The 19,773-nt window shown below is 42.3% G+C and overlaps 1 protein-coding gene across 1 annotated transcript in view; it reads left to right on the top strand.

Moving 5' to 3' along the window:
- The window catches only part of LOC137299020 (frizzled-2-like), a 440,584-nt gene that overhangs the window by 63,916 nt on the left and 356,895 nt on the right, over positions 1 to 19,773 (top strand). The window lies entirely within an intron of this gene.

Below are 19,773 nucleotides of genomic sequence, written 5' to 3'. Positions count from 1 at the left end.
AGTCGCTGTCACAGTCGTGGTCGCAGTCGTGGTCGGAGTGGTAGCAGTTAAAAAGCATCATCATAATTAAATTAGTGGTAGTGAGCGAGTGAGTTTACTCCGCACCCAACAATATTCCAGCGGTCTGTGAATTATCGAGTCTGGACCAGAAAATCCAGTGATCTGCGCAACTGAGCGCCGATGTGTCAACCAAGTCAGCGACCCTGACCATCCGATCCCGTTAGTCGCTTGTTACGACAAGCATAGTCGCCTTTTATGGCCAGCTTGGGTTGCTGAAGGCCTTTTCTACCCCGGGACCTTCACGGATCAAAGTAGTGGTAGTAGTAGAAGCAGCAGTACATACAGCTGCAGCAACAACAACAGTAGTAGTAGCAGCAGCAACAGCAGCAGCAGTAGTAGTAGTAGTAGTAGGGACGAAGCAATCCAGTGAATGATATCATGAACACCTATAAACGACGTTGGTGTACATGAACACTGTAATCATCAAAGCTGACGGATAAATCCGTGTTATTGTCACTCATTACAAACATGTGAAGGACAGAAACATGTTTAAATATGCTCGTGCAATGAGTGCGTTCCTGCGTGCGTGTGCTGCATGCGTGTGCATGTACTGATGAGAATTTTCTGTTCTCGCTGTTACTATTACAGTAACATATGAAATGGTCTATCAAGAGTCAAGAACTATCAAGAAAATTAAATCGGAACCCGGTCAAATTGCGTGAAATGTTGCTTTTTGACGCCGCGCTGACCGAGTGAGAGTGCGTGACGGAGCGACAGCGTCAGGGGATGAATAAAAATCAGGTTCTCAACAAGAATATACTGGTGTTGTGATAACACGCTTGCATGCGTACTAGCTTATTTAATCCGCACTCTCTGATAGTAAAACTGGGAATGTTGTACAAAACATGTCGACCACCATTAGCTGTGATTCTAGTCGTATTCAATGACACATGTTATGGCGCTATCGTATTCAGCGTCAGGGACGTCTAATCCCTATCTCAACCAGAACTAATCCGCTCCTCGCTAACCTGCACTAAATCTGCCATCCAGTTGGGAAACCCTGACAACTACATCGTAAACAGCCTCGGTTAACTGAAGACATCTCCATCTAGAGGCCAAAATCAAAGCCAGGGATCAGAGCGGTCGCTTTGATCTTCAAGCCAAGGTCATAACTGTGTGATAATCATTATTATTTGCCTTCTGCTATAACCCGTGATATGTTGCGGTGGAAGTTCATTCACAAACTACTACTACTACTACTACTACTACTACTACTACTACTACTACTGAGAGGTGGACTAGTTGTCAAAGCGTTAGCTCGTCACGCCGAAGATCTGGGTTCGATTCCCCACATAGGTACAATGTGTGAAGTCCATTTCTGGTGTCTCCCGCCGTGATATTGTTAGAATATTTCATAAAGGGGCAAAATCCTACACTCACTCACTCACTCACTTCTACTACCATTGCTGCTACTGCTACTACAACCACTACTCGTTACTGCTAGTGCTGAAACAACAACTACTACCGCCACCAAGAACACTACTACTACTTGCTGCTGCAATCTTCCCAATACCGCTACGTTTCCGTCTGGCCACCATCGCTACACCGACGTGCCATACCTTTTCATCACTGAGGTCTTCAAAGTAACCCCAGCAGACCTTTCCGATGATATAGGTCAACAACACAGCAGCACTTTATTAGATCTAACATACTTGAGCATCTACATGACGAGACAGGTGTACTCCGAGTCGCTGTCTCTTCCCCTCCAATCAATACCATCTCACTGTAGGTATAGGTCCCGCCATTCCACTCGCTCTTTAGTAATTACGCCCATAAAAAAATCATGGAAGATTATATTTTTGTGTGCAAATAAACCAAGCTCTAGCTTTAGTGTCCCCATAACGCACGCGCGCACGGTACTGTTTGCCTGTCCACTGTTAACAACGGTTGCCAAACAAAAGATTTGTCACGGAAGACAAATGGTCGGTTTATGACAGGGCTTATTAGCCTCAATGAATTGACCACTTTCGGACCGGCCCGAATGTCCCGCTTGGGACCTATAAAAGCTACGTTTTAGCACCCCCGTGATGATATTATCCTCACCACAGATGGGACACAAGTACAGCATGCTTTGTAGTTAAACCATAACTATAGTCGGAACTAGTCGTTAGGGTGATAACCTTCGACTCTGGCCGCCATTACAGTTTTCTTGAAGTTATCTACATCTGGTTAAGAAAGGAATCAGTGTAAGCCAAACGGAGACGGCGAGGTCCCCTGGTGCACAAAATTAACGACTTGATAAAATCTGTAGAATTATTTCCAACGCTCGCAAACCAGCCAGACCCTTGTCTTTGAAATGGTAATTTTACATGCGTTTGTCGTGACTTGGGAAAACTGGCTGAGATTTTTATTCCCATCTAACACTTGTGAGAAAGCGCAAAACAGAGCAGAAGTTAATCGCTCCATAGGGACCAAAGAAATCACAAAGCAATCTTTGACATCGCACGACGACCAAAAAAGATGCCCATTGTGTTTCGCCACCTAACAAGAACATATGCCAAGGCATTTCTTTGTCCTTGGGAGAGAAGTATGTTGGTCTGAAGTAATTGTTTAATGCTCTTTGACGAGTATGATACATTGTTCTATGATGAAATCATACAATGGCAATACACAAAGGTTTGGTACACGTAATATATGCATTTAAGCATGTGCAGACATTTAACACGATGGCATGTTTTTGTTATTTCAAAACAACGAGGAAGGAAAATTGTGTGCATATATTACCGCAAGGATAGGAGATTTAATTTGTAAGAGATGGCGATTCGTGTTGGTATTGCTCCTTACATACTTCTGCGTACATCAAGGTTAAACCTGATCTTGAACAACCCATGCCTGTCGTAAGAAGCAACAAATGGGATCGAGTGGCCAGGTTCGCTGACTTGGTTGACACATGTAATCGTATCCCAAACGCGTAGATCGATGCTCATGCTGTAGATCACTAGATCTATTCTCTCCAGCTCCGGTTACTTACAGTTCGGACTGCTGAAATATTGGTGAGTGCTGCGTCAAACACTTGGTTGAACGGTATGTGAAAAAGGTGAGCTGCAGTCCCGTGTACGGATGCTGATCGTCAGCGCATGCGCCGAAGCGATGAAGAGGTTTCCGGTAGTTGCACGACATCACTGTTGACTGTAATTTTTCCAGGTTTAGTATCAATCGAAGTATTTAAACCAGACCAGTATTTGTGAGAAATTGAGTGAGCTGGAGGTTTACGACCCGTTTGTCGCTCTGGAACATTCCGAATATACGAGAAGGCCGATGGGGGAAGGAACGCTAGTAATGGCGGCCGTTTATCACTCCTGTAGAGCCCACGAACATGAATATTGTGTTGACAGATCAAGTTTCAGATTTGGATAAGTCTGGGCAATTACAAAAGGAATTTTGTTCGTGAATACCATGGAAACTGATGCTTGGTTGTCTGTGGGTACAAGCCACTCAAATTACAGTGTTTTATCAATAATTTTACATTTGTGACGTATCACACCGGTCGCGGCAGGTGCAAGAACACCAGGTGTCATTAGTATGTGAAAATGATTCATAAACATATGTTGATAAAATAGTGTATTCGGGTAATGGACTAAATCTTACTTTTAGCAAGGATTTGTTATGATAATAAAAATTAATGTTTTCATCGTAATGTTTATCAGTGCTTCATATTCCATGTCAGCCTCGAATTAAATCCTTTATTCAGCGCTGTCCTAAACAATGTGTTTAAGGTATATTATTAGAAACACTTCATTGCACGCTTGTCTCAAACCCGGAGCCCATCACATGGTAATAAAAGGCAAAGAGTGGTAATCATATAAGGTTTCCTTTTGTACAAGCAGCTTTTTTGTGAAAGAAAATCTTATTTAAATGCCAACCAGAACATACGAGCGGGAATAATAATGAATAATATCGGTCATTTACATCTGAAGTAAATAGTTCCAAATGCTTCTTGCTTACATGCTCGACTTCCCTGTGTCTGGAATGATCTGGCGCATCATAACTCCTCAGCATCGCGTGCAACTTAGTGATATACTGCTGTTTGTCATCAGTGACGCGGTTGGGAGTTTCAACATCATAAAGCACGGCTATAAACTATATACATTCTAAGATTTAAAGATAATTTTGACGTATTAACTCTGTCAAACCGGACGCGATTTATGCTGATCCCAAAATGAAATATCTACAAAGATATTTGATTTGAAATAAGGTCTGGATTTAATGCGAATCGTATTCACATCCGAGCAGATTAAAGTGAATCACGGCCATCCGTCGAGGCATCTCATATATATTGCGATATTGGAATGAAATACATTTCTGCATCCACAAATCCTGATATTCAATAGCTGTACTGATGAGTTGAGAGCCAAGAGATGCAGATCTCCTTGGGCAACCTTATCACATACATCGTCCAACTTCTCACCTCCTGTGACACGCAAAGCAAGTATGAGGAAATTTGCCAGTTACAGTCAGTTAATTACGGAGATTTGGGCGAAGCAAGCACTACGTGTGTGCATGGGGGGCTCGATGGAGACGCTCTAAGGGGGAATAAAATCAGCTTGGCGTTAGAATTTCCCCATTGTTACTCTGGTGGCAGAGAATGAAAGGTCGGCAATGGCAGGAGAAATCCAATAACGGGAGATCAATATCGGCCGTTTGAAGTGTTAATGCTGTATACCTTTTGACTTCGGCCAATAGACGTGGGGGTTGCTCGCTGGGGCGCTGAGGACAATTCTCGCGCACATTCGGCCAACTCTCGCACAGATTCGCCCGAGCCGTCAGGGTTAGGTGTATATTGTACATGCCTATATTGCCGTTTAGTGACCATACATAGTCCTTTGTGACTGGGTACTGGCCTGTACGTAGATTCAAGTGCTATGGAGTGCTGGAGGTGTTATCACAGAAGTGTCTTTCTGTTTGTTATAGTCCGGCTTGGTTCGAAGTGCATGAATGGCAGTTGGATTCTGTGTATACTTCTGTAGGCGTATGGACACAGAATCTGTATATATCGATTAGGTTTTATAACATGTGAGCTCTTATCGAATCATTAATCCGGGTTTTGGGTGGCTGGTTAAGTGAAGGATGTAGGAGAATTAGACCAGGGATAACTGAATGTTGCTCAGCAGAGTGTCCAAGGTGCGACTGGTTACAAAGCTGATGTTAGAAATCAAACCGGTGTTTGTAGCAACTGGTAAGGTGAGGGATGTTGTGTAGGACATGAGATCAAGCTTTGGAGCGACTGGTGAGTTGAGAGATGTTGTGTAGGACGCAGACCAAGGTTTGGAGTGATTGGTGAGGTGAGGGGTTTTTGTGCAGGACGCAGACTAAAGTGTGGAGAGAATGGTGAGTCGAGGGATGATCTTTAGGACTCCGACCAAGATTTTTAGGATATCGGACCAAGGTTTGGAGAAGCTGGTGAGTTGAGCGATGCTGGTTACGGCACCACACCAAGGCTTGGAGAGAATAGTGAGTTGAGGGATGCTGTGTAGGACACCAGACCCAGGTATGGAGAGATTGGTGAGTTTAGAGATGTTGTGTGGGACATGAGAAGAAGGCCTGGCGCAACTGGTGAGTTGAGGGATGTCGTGTAGGACTTCAGACCAAGGTTTGGAGCTTCTAGTTCAGTGACGCAAGTAAATGTGTTTTATTGCTTGCCTCTCGGTGTGGTTCGGTGTTGACAATATCGATCACTGGATAATTTGTTCTAGACCTGAACGGTTAACATCTTGCGCCATATTGCTTGAATACTGTGGAGCGTTATACAACTAACAAACAAACATGCAAACAAACAAATATCCCACATTTTCACCGATTACAGCATGTAGTACTGGTCAGTTGGTCAATTTCTCAACAGCTCAAGTCGAGCCTTCAATCTAAATGTTTGGTCTGTCAGTCAGCAGATAGCATGGGCCAACAGGGGCCACCATGAAGAGAACTTATTCCACCCCTAGTCACGACACACGAGGCTGTCCGTATTAAGAATTCCCACCCGACAAGGCGAGGCTGCTTCCGGAGCAATCTCCACATATACAGCTTGAACGTAAGAATCAATCCGTTTTCTGGAAGTCGAATACAACTCAATCCGACGTTGGTTCGATTCAGCCAGGAGAGAGCTACTTTTAGCCGCTCACACCACGGCCAACATAATATGCCTAATTATATCAGAGTGGTCCGACTAATCTCCTTACAATAACACAACACATAGATTGTGTTTATTATGCGCGGCTTCTCAGCGGTTGATTAACATTTAACACAAGTGTTACGGGGTTGTAGTAAGTAATTCGCGGTTTACGTGCCATACTGTAAATAGTCGTAGCTTGGGGGAAATGGGATTTAGTCTCGTCTAATCTCGTTTAATATGTAATGTCTGACGAGACTGCTAGTCATTCACGCCCTCTCCCGTATTCAACGGATGTTTCGGGAGACATGACCGTCACAGAGAGATGGGACCCGTTATTAAAACATTCGCTCGTTATTTTGAAAATATAAACGCGCTGTTTGTTGTGTCCAGTGTCGTGATATTGTTGAACATTTGTAAAAGAAGTGTAGAACCGGATTCACAGACTCACTCACGGACTCGCTTTGGGACTCACTCTCACACTCACATACACACTCACGGACTCGCTCTGGGACTCACTCATGGACTCTCTTTTACTCACGGACTCGCTCACGAACTTATTCGATCAGGGACTCACTCATTCAGTCACGGACTCACTCACTCATGGATTCACTCACTTCTGGATTCGCTCTGGGACTCACGGAATCACTCACTCACTCACTCCGGACTCACTCATCTTACTGGCTACATTGTCTAAATGTCAATGACGCTGTGCAGCGGTTCCCACAACGGCGGCAGAAGCCGAATGCGGTATCTATTTCTATTTATCTTCCCGTCACTAACCCCTTTGGTGCACTGACCCAGCTGGACAAACTATAAACTGACTGCGCATGTGTTATACGCCATAAGAGCCGTACGCTTCACCATAACACTCATAGACGGTTCATCCGTACGTCGCCTTCACCTTCTGACAGCTGTTGCGTGTGGACAGTATATATTTACGTTTACTCAAGGACATCTCAATACTCATGTCCCGACCACATCTTCCGTATTTGGGATGACCACATCTACATATACTGCAATAGTAGACCACTCGACCGTCAATAGTAGACCACTCGACTAGACATGCAGTTCCTAAAGTAATCATTACTAAATTTAGTTTCAGTGATAATTTCTAACACACGTGAATAAAACGAACACCTTGTCCCTCTAGAAGGCTATCCAGATACACATCTTTGGAGGAGAAAATGACTATACATCCATTGGCTTAGCTTGTCTGTTAGACAGACCCTGCCACAAATATACACAAGAAATCTCCAGCAAGTCTAGGTTATGTAGCAGTTGTAGATTTCCACAGTTCTGAAATGGAGGAAATCTCGGGGCTCCTATTCACTTTATTTTACGATTAGTTTATATGAAAAGTTATTTTCTGTAAAATATGATCATTTTAGGAACTAAACGTCAGTCAACGGCTCATCTTTCAGCACAGGCATGGAGCTAAGAGTCGGACTAATTTAATTTTGTGTTACATGGAGTGCGGAAAATAGAATATGAGACAGTTCCTCATGAAACGTGTAGCGCGACATTTTCGAGTATGCAATAATACTTACGATGCACTGTCACGATATGGCTGAAGTACTGCCGATGTGACGTTAAATATTAACTCACTCACTAGTGATACACGCTACTTTCAAAAGCACAAGTAAATGCGTTTGCTTGGAAACATATAACATCTCCATCAGAAAATAAATCACTACAAATCAGTGCTGACACCAGGTGTTCGCAAAATAGGGATAGAAAAATTAGTGTTGCGAATTAGACTAACAGCTAGTCTCTGAAATGAGCATATTTTATTAAAAAATATAATGAAATGGAGACCCGAGACTTTCTTCACTGTCAGAAGCTTAGGGAATCCAGACTTAATACATTTTCTAGACGTGCATGGGTTTTCTTGGATATATTTGCTTCAGGGTCTGTACGACAGACTGATTGTGATCATTTGTGGAAGTGTACAAGTGTGCTGCAGATAGATAGCTCTTTATGGCTTAAGCGAGTGACGACCAGTGAAGGTCCGGGGTAGAATAGGTCTTCAGCAACCCATGCTTGCCATAAAAGGCGACTCTGCTTGTCGTAACAAGCGACTAACGGGATCGGATGGTCAGGCTCGTTGACTTGGTTGACACATGGCATCGGTTCCCAACTGCTCGATGCTCATGCTGTTGATCACTGGTTTGTCTGGTCAGACTCTATCATTTACAGACCGACGTCATAGCTGGAAGATTACGCCTTTTTCAATGTCAATATTTTAAGAAAGAAAGAGAGTTGCACATGGCACGTTTCTATTATGTTAATCCCAACTTTCATAAGCTTGAATTGCTACTTGGGCAATTGTCACCCCCCCCCCCTCCGCATGTCATATATCCGCAAATTAGCCAAGTTTATAAAATGCATACTCTCCACCTTCATCTAGAAATATTTCTGTTGTCCCCACAAGACACTGTAAAAGTGTACAGCCACACTATATCATAATTGTAAACATATGTACATCCATGTACCACGGTGAGTGGTCTTTGGGATAAACTTTATTGATTGATTGAATTACCTGGTGCAACACGTGTAGGTTTTATCCAAGTTGTCGGGGCAGTGGGGTAGCCTAGTGGTTTAAGCGTTCGCTCACCATGCCGAAGACCCGGGTTGTTCGATTCCCCATCTGGTTATAATGTATGAAACCCATTTCTGGTGTCCCCCAGATTTTGCTGTAATAGTGGTAAAACGGCGTAAAACCATATTCACCCACTCACTGACGTTTCCATTTGTCTCTATACCGCCGTCACTACGTTTCACTTGTATATTCAAGTCAGCTAAAAAACACAGTTTGGGGAGGTTTCACTAATAATTTTAGTTCTTTTCCTAACGATCGTAACAAACACGAAATGTTGCTTTCAAACGTTTTTTAAAGTAACCAGGTGTCAATGAGGTAGCCCAGTGGTTAGTGCGTCATTGCAAAGTATCGGGTTCGATTCCCTACATGTTACATTCGCATTTCTTGTTAACCCGGCGTGATATTACTTGAATATAAATGCATCGCACTCCATACTTACTGACAGAGGGCCGGTTCACAAAACTCTCGTAAGCCTAAAATCTCGTAACCCTTCTCGTTGCATGTGTTCCTAGTATACTGTAACACAGGAGGTGCAAATGCTACGAGAAAAGTTACGAGATCTTAGGCTTACGATAGTTTTGTGAAACGGGGCACAGTTGTGAAACCAGCATATTGCCCTTGAGATCTGAATCGGGTTCCTGTATGGTTTGGAGAAATCGACATTTCCAGGAATTCCACCGACCATCACATTAAGTTGAGATTTAGTTAGATTTACCAAGAACAGATACTGCTTTCAATACGACTACTGGTGTCTTCTCTTCACATAACCTTTGTAATATAGCATAAAAGGTATCGATTTGGACGACCCCGGTTCGGCAATTCATGTACTATGGCATTTCTGAGACTAAAACTCCAATAGATCATATAAATCACACATATTGTATATTTTATAACTGTATCAGAACAAGATGAATCCAGAATCAGTGTTATTCTCCCGGACGTCGCGAACAAATTCCACTTTAAGTAACCAATCCAATTGTTGGGATACTATCAATGTTACCATCCTCTCGTTCATCAGTATCGCAAATAACCAGCTTGCTCCTTGTTAGGATATCTATATGCTGATCGTGACACCATGACAGTATAAACCAGACACTGACCCAGTCGGGCCACAACCGACACCAATAACTTCTTATAATCAGACAGAGGAGATCGCTTCCTTCCGGTACATCATCTCTGGATGAGGGGCCCGAGTGGTTTCAGCGCTTGTTATAACACTGTACCATGGATAAGTGTCGTTTAATTTGAATCTCAGTACCCCAGACTGCTATTTGACTACAAAGTCTATTCACAAGACGAATGTAGCTTTACCTATAGACTTAAGTTCAAAATAGACGATCGTCCGACTGTTGATTAAATTCGATCTGAAAAGTGATTGGACTTGATGAAGCGAGAGACAATCTGATTTTATCCAATCTTCGGGATTATTTATTCAAGTTACAGGCAATGATTGCACGTAAGTGTGAGTTTATTCGGCGAGACAGTCAGAAATTGGCCCCTCCAGACATGGTAGGGGCTACTCCGAGTAGATGTATGACTTAAGTCACGTGATGTCATTGCTGGTCCTTCAAGGAGATAGTCTACTCGACTGTCAAAATAAGGAACCTCTGTATAGGTGCCCGAGGCTATATCCTTCGATTTCAATTATTTCACGGAGCAGACACGCAGCTTTATCTTGCTGTTTTTATTTCATTTTAAGGATTAGACGTGTACTATATTAAGAACGTCTCAACTGGTATTCCGGTTAATATGCGCATCGTGTCAGTTCAGTTTAGATTTGTGAAGGGGCTCGCGTGTTCTGTAAGGAATATCATTGTGGTTTTGATAATGTTCCTTTTTATAAGATCTGATATAATTTTTGAGGAAATCATCTCGATTAGAAGTGGCGATCCCATCGAACGTGAAACGTAGCTTTTGAAAATTGCATTCTCTTATGATTTGAAATGATTTTGAAGACGTCTTTCCTTGGGTCTCCAATACCAGAGTTACATACCCCAATGAAATACAAAACACAATTGATTTCGGGACATTTGATTGACAAACCAAGCAAATCGTTCAGCTTTTATTGCTTCATACACGAACGGACTACCTTTCTCTTATTGTCTTGTAACAGAGTGAGTGAGTGAGTGAGTGAGTGAGTGAGTGAGTTTAGGTTTACAATAAAACTCAGCAATATTCCAGCTATATTATATATATAATGGGATCGGGTGATCACACTCGCTGGGTTGCCACATGCCATCGTATCCCAGTTGCGTAGATTGATGTTCATGCTTTTGATCCCTGGATTGTCTGGTCGAGATCCGACTGTTTACAGCCCGCCACCATGTACCTGAGCGTGGCGTAAATCTAAATTCACTCAGTATTGAAAGCAAAACATGTATAACTGCTTAAACCAACGGTCAAAACTCAAGTATGCTATTCTTAAAAACACATCATCACCGATTGTACTTTATGTATTTTAGATTCCATTAATCATGGGCGTTTACCTCGTTTAGTGTGGCAATGCATTTCATCCGAGCTGAAAATTCACATTTATTGTAGCATTCATCTAAAAAGGAATTGAAGACAAAAGGCGAAAATATGAATTTATAACTGAATCTTTCGAATATCCGTTCCACAGCACATTGGAATTTTTTACGACAATACGTTGTCCGTCTCCTTCCTCCTAAACTGATAACGAGGCCGTCCCCTTATGCACGTGCGTATCACATTACCCAGTCCTTCAGTCGAACCGACATTTCAACGGTTTTGTTACCAGACCTTTGAGGAAATGCTAAAACGATTTTTCCATTACCGTTCTGCTTTTCTCCCGCGGCGCAGTTTTATGGCGAAGGGCAAAAAAACATGGCTGATGATCGCCGCCAGCGCGCGCTCGCTCTGCCCGGCTCGTGCTGTGACGTCATTGCACATTATTGCGCACGCCTGACATGATATATATGACCGTCCGTCGCGCGGGATTGAGCCGGTTTTAGCTTTTAATGTCTAACGAAAAGGCATCAGTCGATGATAGACGGCCGAATGCATGCTCACAAGGCCCGGCCCGTGCAATTGAGCCACAAACACCATCGCGCATGCGTACTGGAAATGAAGACCACCCGACCTCAAGCCTGGAAAGGAGCAATGATAGCCTCCTAGATGGAGGTGATCAACTCATCGGGCGTGAAGAGCAGTCGACCGAAGCAATAGCGACATGTTGATGAAATAAATCAGTGCACGTGCGCTGGGCTGACTAGCCCGGATGTCGAGATAGGGAACATATCAAATAAGATATATGGCTGAATTCTGTTTAATTGTTAACTGTGATATCTCTGCTCCCATAACTCCTGTACGGAAAAATGCAATAATGTTGCCTGGTGAATGCTGTGCAGTCTTTCATTGGATTTTATGCTGATATTAAGGGCATCCAGCTACCGCTAACGTTTTGTTACTTTTACCGGAACACTTATTTAGTTATTGCTGCTGAAAGAACAAGAACAAGAGCAACAACAACGACTGCTTCTACTACTACAACTACTACCACTGCTACTATTGCTGCTGCTACTATCACTACTACTGCTATTACTACTGCCCTTGATGGACATCTCAATCCATTGATTCTACTTCTGTTAAAATAATTGCTCTTCTAAACATGCTCCTTTATGTCTCAGAGTGATTGACTACTACTACTACTACTACTACTACTACTACTACTACTACTACTACTACTACTACTACTACTACTACTACCTTCATCTTCTAGTATTAGCACTACCTAGCATTACTTCTGCGTCTACAGCTACTACACTACACGTCTACGAATTCACTACAACTGACTTCTACTACTTCTCTTCCTCATCACGCCGCTACAAAGACCACTAACTTCCCCATCACAGCTCCCGTCATAGCTGACAGTGACAATTCGTCACTAGTAAGCAACGTGTTTCGTCTCCAAGTACACGAGTATTAAGGACCGCCTCAGCTTGTTTCGAACGGATTATTCCAAATGGCTCCTACTGCCCTTGTTGGGCATCTCAGTCCATTGATTCTGCTTCCATTAAAATAACTACTACTACTACTACTACTACTACTACTACTACTACTACTACTACTACTACTACTACTACTACTACACGCTGACATCAGGGAAATATTTGCTAAATGCACGTAACACCGAACCATATACGCAGGTTGGATCTCCCCATTCAAAGAAGGACCCCGTCATTCAATGAATACCCAACACGCTTGTGGCGAAACACCAGCACATGCAAGCCATTACGAATATGGCAGAATTACTCTCAGGTTTGACTTGAATCCTCTACCAGCATGAGACCCTGCATGATAAATAAACACACAAAGACAATAATCACCCGGCCCATCTTAGTGGGCTACGAGACGCGCTCTAACTGACGCAACATTAAAAAAATCGATGACGTCATATATATTGACAGGCGCTGGTCATTCAGAAATCGGGAAGACGGTTAATTCCAGCTGCAGGCGCTCGATTCGGACGGTTGTTAATTTGTCTGTCACGTTTGTGAACAAAGACTGTTTTAACAATGAATAAACTTAATAGCTTTAATGATAATAAACGCCTTTCAAATGCCCATATTTCAAACCATGAATGAATGCGTAATTATTACAATCCGTTGCATCAGCACTTATTTCAAACTGTTTTATGTTTGAACAGAAGTGTACCTCGGAGAGACAAAGATGTTTGGTTGGTTGGGAGGTTATGTTTGGTGTGTATGTAACCTATAACTGTCCAAGGCGACACATGGGGTCGACAGAAACAGCAAGGGGTGGACATAACCAGACATTGCAGACTTGTCAGGTGAAATTGAAATAGGCACGAGCTGCACGTGCTGTACGCGCGGCTGATTCTGTTTCCTGTTTGATGTTGGAGGATTTTTACAACGAGGCTCCTACTTCCATATACACTTTACTCGAGGAAGGAACACTCACTTGAGGCTCTAAAATGGAAATATTTTTAATGTTTTGTTGGTTAAATTGTCTGATAATATGTAACATACATATGGGCCCAGTGAATTTGTTCATTTCTAAAACAAAACTGGAAAACATGCGCTTGAAAATGCATCTAGTTCTAAAATTCTAAATGCACTTAAATCTGTATTTAGAAATAGATTTGAAAAAATCTAATATGAGGGAACAAGAATTTACAAATTCAGCAGAGTAAAGCTCACCTGGACCAGCGGCAGTCTGGACACGCCCTAACGATTCCAGGCTTTAGTCGGGCTCCTTTTTGTATTTTCTCCGGAGACAGGAGGCTGTAAAGTTGTTTTAGTTAGAACCCACGAGATGTGAGAGGATCGGGTTAGAAACAGTATTTCAGCATACAACGCGTGTATAAGTCAGCTAACAAGATCAGATGGTCAGGCTTGATGACTTGGTTGACACAATCATGTTGACAGCTCGATACTCATGATGTCAGTCACTGGATTGTCTGGTCCAGACTCGACTCCTTACAGACTCAAGTCCTATAGTTGTAATATTGCTTAGTTGCCGTTAAACAAACACACAAACAAAACAAACAAACACCCAAGATCATAAGATACCTGTACGCAAAGTACCTGTTCACGATGAATTTCAGTGCCTTAGACTAAGCAACGTAGTACTCCGTCGGGACGTCTCCTAATGTCATTATGAAACCAGGGGTTTATCGATGGGAATGAATTAAGAAATATATGCTGCATTAACATTTCTTCCTGCAGCAGTTGCAACACAGCAATGGTAACTAGGCAATGACACAAAAATATTGAAAAAGAAATTCTGATTGCAATGAAACGTTTAAAGACAGACAAATGAAGAAATGATTTTTTTTTGTGTGTGTGCTGATCAATGAATATTCTTAAGTCGCCATTTTATCATTGGCATCTTTTGAAAAGTGGAAAATGGCACAATATTTGTGGTAATGGTAGTCATTACCTGTCATTCGAATTATTTGATGGATGATGTAATTATATGGAATTTAAAAAGTCAAACATATTTCATATTATTTAGCTAATAATTGATGCAACATTGACGTATGTATCTGATCCTGTTATTGCTGTTGATGTGAAGGTATTCACGCGGTACTAAAATGTAAAATCCTCCCATCCATGTGAACGTACTTTTACCCAGTTACCTAACGATTAGTAGTTTAATAATGTCATTGTTGAGAACATTATAGGGTGATTCGTACAATTAACGGTCCCCCACGCTCGTAATATCGACACTGGATACAGTAGATTATTATTTAATAATTATATGTACTGAATTCAATATCGATTACAAATGATATTTCGACATATCATACTCATACTTTTTCAGCCATGCGGCATTTGGTGAACAAGGAGCATCTTTGCACTTTGAGAAGATTTCAATATTTAATGTTGATTTTGAACGATTTGTCAATCATAGGTGTCATTACGTATGTGTCAAATGTATATTTAACTGTTGATTTAAGACATCAATTCCTTATCTGTAGAGTAAGTCACAGTAACACGCAAAACAAAATACACGTGCGTCATTGCTGAAATACATCAAATCACCGCTGTGCAGAACTTTTGGTTGCTATGGGGTACGCTCGTTTCGCTGATGACCCGGGTTCGATTGCCTACATGGGTGCACATTTCTGGTGTCCACTGCCGTGATATTGCTGGAATATTGCTAAAAGAGGCGTAAAACCATACTCACTCACTTCGGCTGTCTTGAAAAAATAGGCGGGTCCCTGTGTATTCCATATTTTGGGTTTGTATCGAACGTCTGATATCAGACATTTTTACTCACTTTCCTATAACTTCGATACATAGGTGTTTAAAATACAAAAGGGTAGGTGCAGACAGGAACAGATGGCGAAATTCCGTGCTGCAAGCTGAAAAGATAAAAAACTATCACATGGGATAAGTAAAGAAAGGGCGTGATATGATTGATTGCAGAAAACAATCCATTTCGGTTGGTTGGTTTGTTTTTTAACGCCACACTCGGTGATATTCCAGCTATATTGCGATGGTCTGTAAATAATCGAATCTGGACCAGAAAATCCTGTGATCAGAATCATGAGCATCGATCTGCGCAACTGGGATACGATGTGTTAACGAAGTTATTGAACCCGACAAGTCGATTCCGTTAGTGGTCACGACAAACGTGGGAACAGATGAAATATTTAACCTACACACCTACCTACCTACCTACTTATCTACCTACACACCTAGTTATCTACCTACACACTTACCTATGTACCTACACACCTACCTACACACACACTTGCCTACACACACACACACACCTACCTACCTACCTACCTACCTACCTACACACCTACACAACTACTTATCTACCTAAACACCTACCTACCTAAACACCTAGTTATCTACCTACACACCTAGTTATCTACCTACACACTTACCTATCTACCTACACACCTACCTATCTACCTACACACCTACCTACTAACACACTCACCTACCTACACACACACCTGCCTACACACCTACCTACCTACCTACCTACACACACACGTACCTACCGACACCTATACCTGCCTATACCTATATATACCTACCATGACATCAATGAACAATGATAACATGTACAAATGTCTTAACTTAATTATGACCACATAGAATTTATGGTTTGAAATTATAGATATAAATTGGAAGCAATTACAGTTGGCCTCATAATGTGGGAAGTTATAACTGAAGAAACATTATTTCGTGTGAATGATTTTCCAAAGAGAATCATCTTTCTTGAGACGATGAATGAGAAAAATAATACAGCCTTAATTTCTCGGCAAATCGAACCGTTAATCAAAAATGCAATCAAGTACAGTTTAGTATTCTAATCGTATTGCCTGCACATGCAACATTTGGTGCATCTTAATTGTTTGTACCGAGTGACGTCCTTTTCTGTTTTCAAAACTGTATCCCAAAAAGTTGAAAGGTTCTTTGATGTGCGATGATAATCAAATCACGGCTGGGGTACAAAACGTCTTGCCACCCGTTGTCTACAAAAGCGTAAATTCCTTTCCGTATGCCATGTCCAATTTAATTCCACATTTTACATTCACTCACAAACAAAAAAAATGAAACCATCTTGTGCTCAGTTTACAGGAACACAAAGCGTTGCCAAGCAACCCCTCATTGAGACCAGCATTTGTATAAAATTACCGATTCTCGACAGGGCTAGCCAGAAAGCTGGGAGTCAAAGCAAATAGTTCCTGACCGCGCATGTGCACAGTATTAGAGTCGTGCACTAGGGCTCGGGTTCTGAAGAGTAAATAAACAAGACCCAAGAATCCGAAACACTCGGTGATGTGAAGACAGGGATCTATGTTGATGGAGGGATGGCGGAGCCGGCTGATCCGAGTGTTTGTGGAAAGAAAGCTGGAGAGGGTCTATCCTACGTATTATCTGTTTCACCGAGGAGAAGGTGTTGGGCGAGAGGTGTGTCGGTTTGTGTATGAACTCACACTGAACTCTAGACCCACTCTACACAAACAAACCTTCCGCGTCCGTGTATATTTTTTATTCCGTTTCTGAGGTTTTCCTGTAGTGTTTTTTTCTGTAGTGTTTATTCGTGAAGAAATCCTTGTTGACATATCAGGTTATCCGTGTCACTGGCCTTTTGGGTCTCACCGGTTATTTTCATACCTTCCGATATGGATCTACATGCTAAAACTCGCCCGATATGTGAGAAACGTAAGGGACGAGTTGGTATGTTAAGTTTAATGAGAAATAAACATTTTCACATACTGAGACGAATTATATTGATTTCTTGTTATATATACGTTTTTACAAACAAAAAAGCTCTTGACAGCAAAGTCGTGGTCTTTGTTAGTAATGGGTCTTGATAGTCGTATTAGTAGATCTAGTGGCCACATTATTTGTAGTTTTACCAACGACAGTAGTAGTAGTAGTAGTAGCAGCAGCAGAAGTAGCAGCAGTAGTAGTAGTAGTAGCAGTAGTAAAAGTAGTAATAGTAGTAACAGCAGCAACAATATTGCTAGCAGCAAAAGTAGTAGTTGTGTGCTGATAACGCGCATTATTTCAGCTGTATGAGAGTGGTTTGTGAATAACCTAGTCTCGACCTTACAACCTAGTGAGTGGCTTTATGATCTTCGATTTACGCAATCGGTAACACCCAAGTCAACAGCCTCATCACCCGATCCTCCTTGTCGCCTCTTACGACAAGCATGGGTTCGAATCCGGGGTGGTTCCAGTAGTGGTTGTGGTAGTGGTAGTGGTAGTGGTAGTCTGATCCACACATCACATTGCACATCAGAACAGAGATAGCACAGTTAATAGAAAGAAAGCACCTCATGCGCAAAGACACGCCATTTCCGGACGGTTCTGTCTGAACAACTACACGAACCTTTACAAGAATTTAATTGTAAAGTCGCCGTGATGTAGCTGTTTTTATGCGGCTTAAAACCATGCTCACTCATACGATGTACCGGAACCAAGGGCAGAGAACTCTGACTTCTTCCGGTGAGCCTCGAACTAGTTTCCGCGAAGGAGAGTAGTAGCTGCTTCATCTCACAGCATGACCCCCGGGCACCTGGGCGTGTTACGTGCACTGTAAAGAGGCCTACTTGAAACTGGGGTTTGTTTCCTACCCCTGGGCTCCAATTTCTGTTGTTGTTGAAGATTTTGGTTTACAGGAAAACTCCAATTAGCTCCAGCGGAAACAAGGATCTTGTAGTATACGATTCGGCTAATGCCCTCAACGTTAGACCCAAGAGATCAGTTTATTTATTTAGTTGACGTTTTTGTGCGGAGATCTAATTGATACACTTGTAAAACATGTTGAGATTGGTTCCAGGTGTCTAGTAATATATTGAGTGTGCTTCACCACGGATAGTACCCCGGAACTCTTAGCCCCCTACTTCCGGGTAGAACGTCAATCTGTCCAGTCTGTTGCGTAACACTTTCAACGACTGCTTGCGTTTCCAGTGGCATTGTCTCTCCTTCGTTGTTTAAGGCGCCTCAGTTTGTTGAGCGGGGATGCTTGTGTGAGTTGTTTAACGCCACGTTGAATATTGATGCTATATGGTAGAGCTCTAGAAGTAATCGAATGTGGACCAGACAATCCAGTGATCAGCACCATGAGCGTCGACATACGCAGCTGGGATACTATGACATATGTCAACCAATTCAGCGAACCTGACAACCTGATCCCTTCCGACAAGCATGGGTTGCTGAAGATCAGTCCTTATCGGTTTTTCACGGGTTTTGTGCATTGTTGGTCCTCCTTAACACGACGGAAACGAATATTCCTGGGTTCGAATCCAGATCTGCCTGAATATGTTTCGTTTTCTCAGCCTCATATCTTTCCTCGCAACCAAAGTAGTAAAGGCATCAAGATTTCTTAACAAATCACGATGGCTCTCGGTGATATAACTGAAATTCTGATCTAAGGAGCGTTGGCCATCAGTTGAGATTCTGGATGGGCTGGGCTGGGGATGAGGAGTCTCTTTGTTCCTGTCCCTTTGAGGGAAATTTATAACATGTGAAAAGAACTGTTTGTGAAACAGGCCAAAGGGCACTTGCACAATGCGATCGATTTCCGTGCGTGGGCCCCCGTTTCTGATTGATCTCATCACGTGGTTGTAACCTTCTGACGTTGATGTGGAAATTGATGAGGTAAACAGTGATATCATTGTTGGTGATAATAATCAGTGATATTTTACAAGAACCCGTGGAAATCCGGTTAGAAATGATCTTTAACCGCCTGTGCTCATCGTAAGAGTAACGGGATCGGGTTGTCAGAATCAGCCAGGCTTGATTGATGAATGTCATCGTACCCCATTAGCGCAGATCGATGCTCGTGATGTTGATCACTGGATTGCCTAGTCCAGACACGATTATTAATTTCACACAGTTGACACATTGCTACGGCGTAAAAAACACCCCCAAACAAACAAACAAACAGCGGAACGTACAGCGGAAGAGTGCTATCCGGACACACCACAGTATGAAACAGAAAGTACATAATGTCAATCAACATAAAAAAAGCCCCAAAACCATAACAT

The sequence above is a fragment of the Haliotis asinina genome, chromosome 10 (genome assembly GCF_037392515.1).
Source record: "Haliotis asinina isolate JCU_RB_2024 chromosome 10, JCU_Hal_asi_v2, whole genome shotgun sequence".
Classification (NCBI taxonomy): domain Eukaryota; kingdom Metazoa; phylum Mollusca; class Gastropoda; order Lepetellida; family Haliotidae; genus Haliotis; species Haliotis asinina.
The sequence above is the reverse complement of the archived record's forward strand: the minus strand, read 5'-3'. Positions and strand labels throughout refer to the sequence as shown.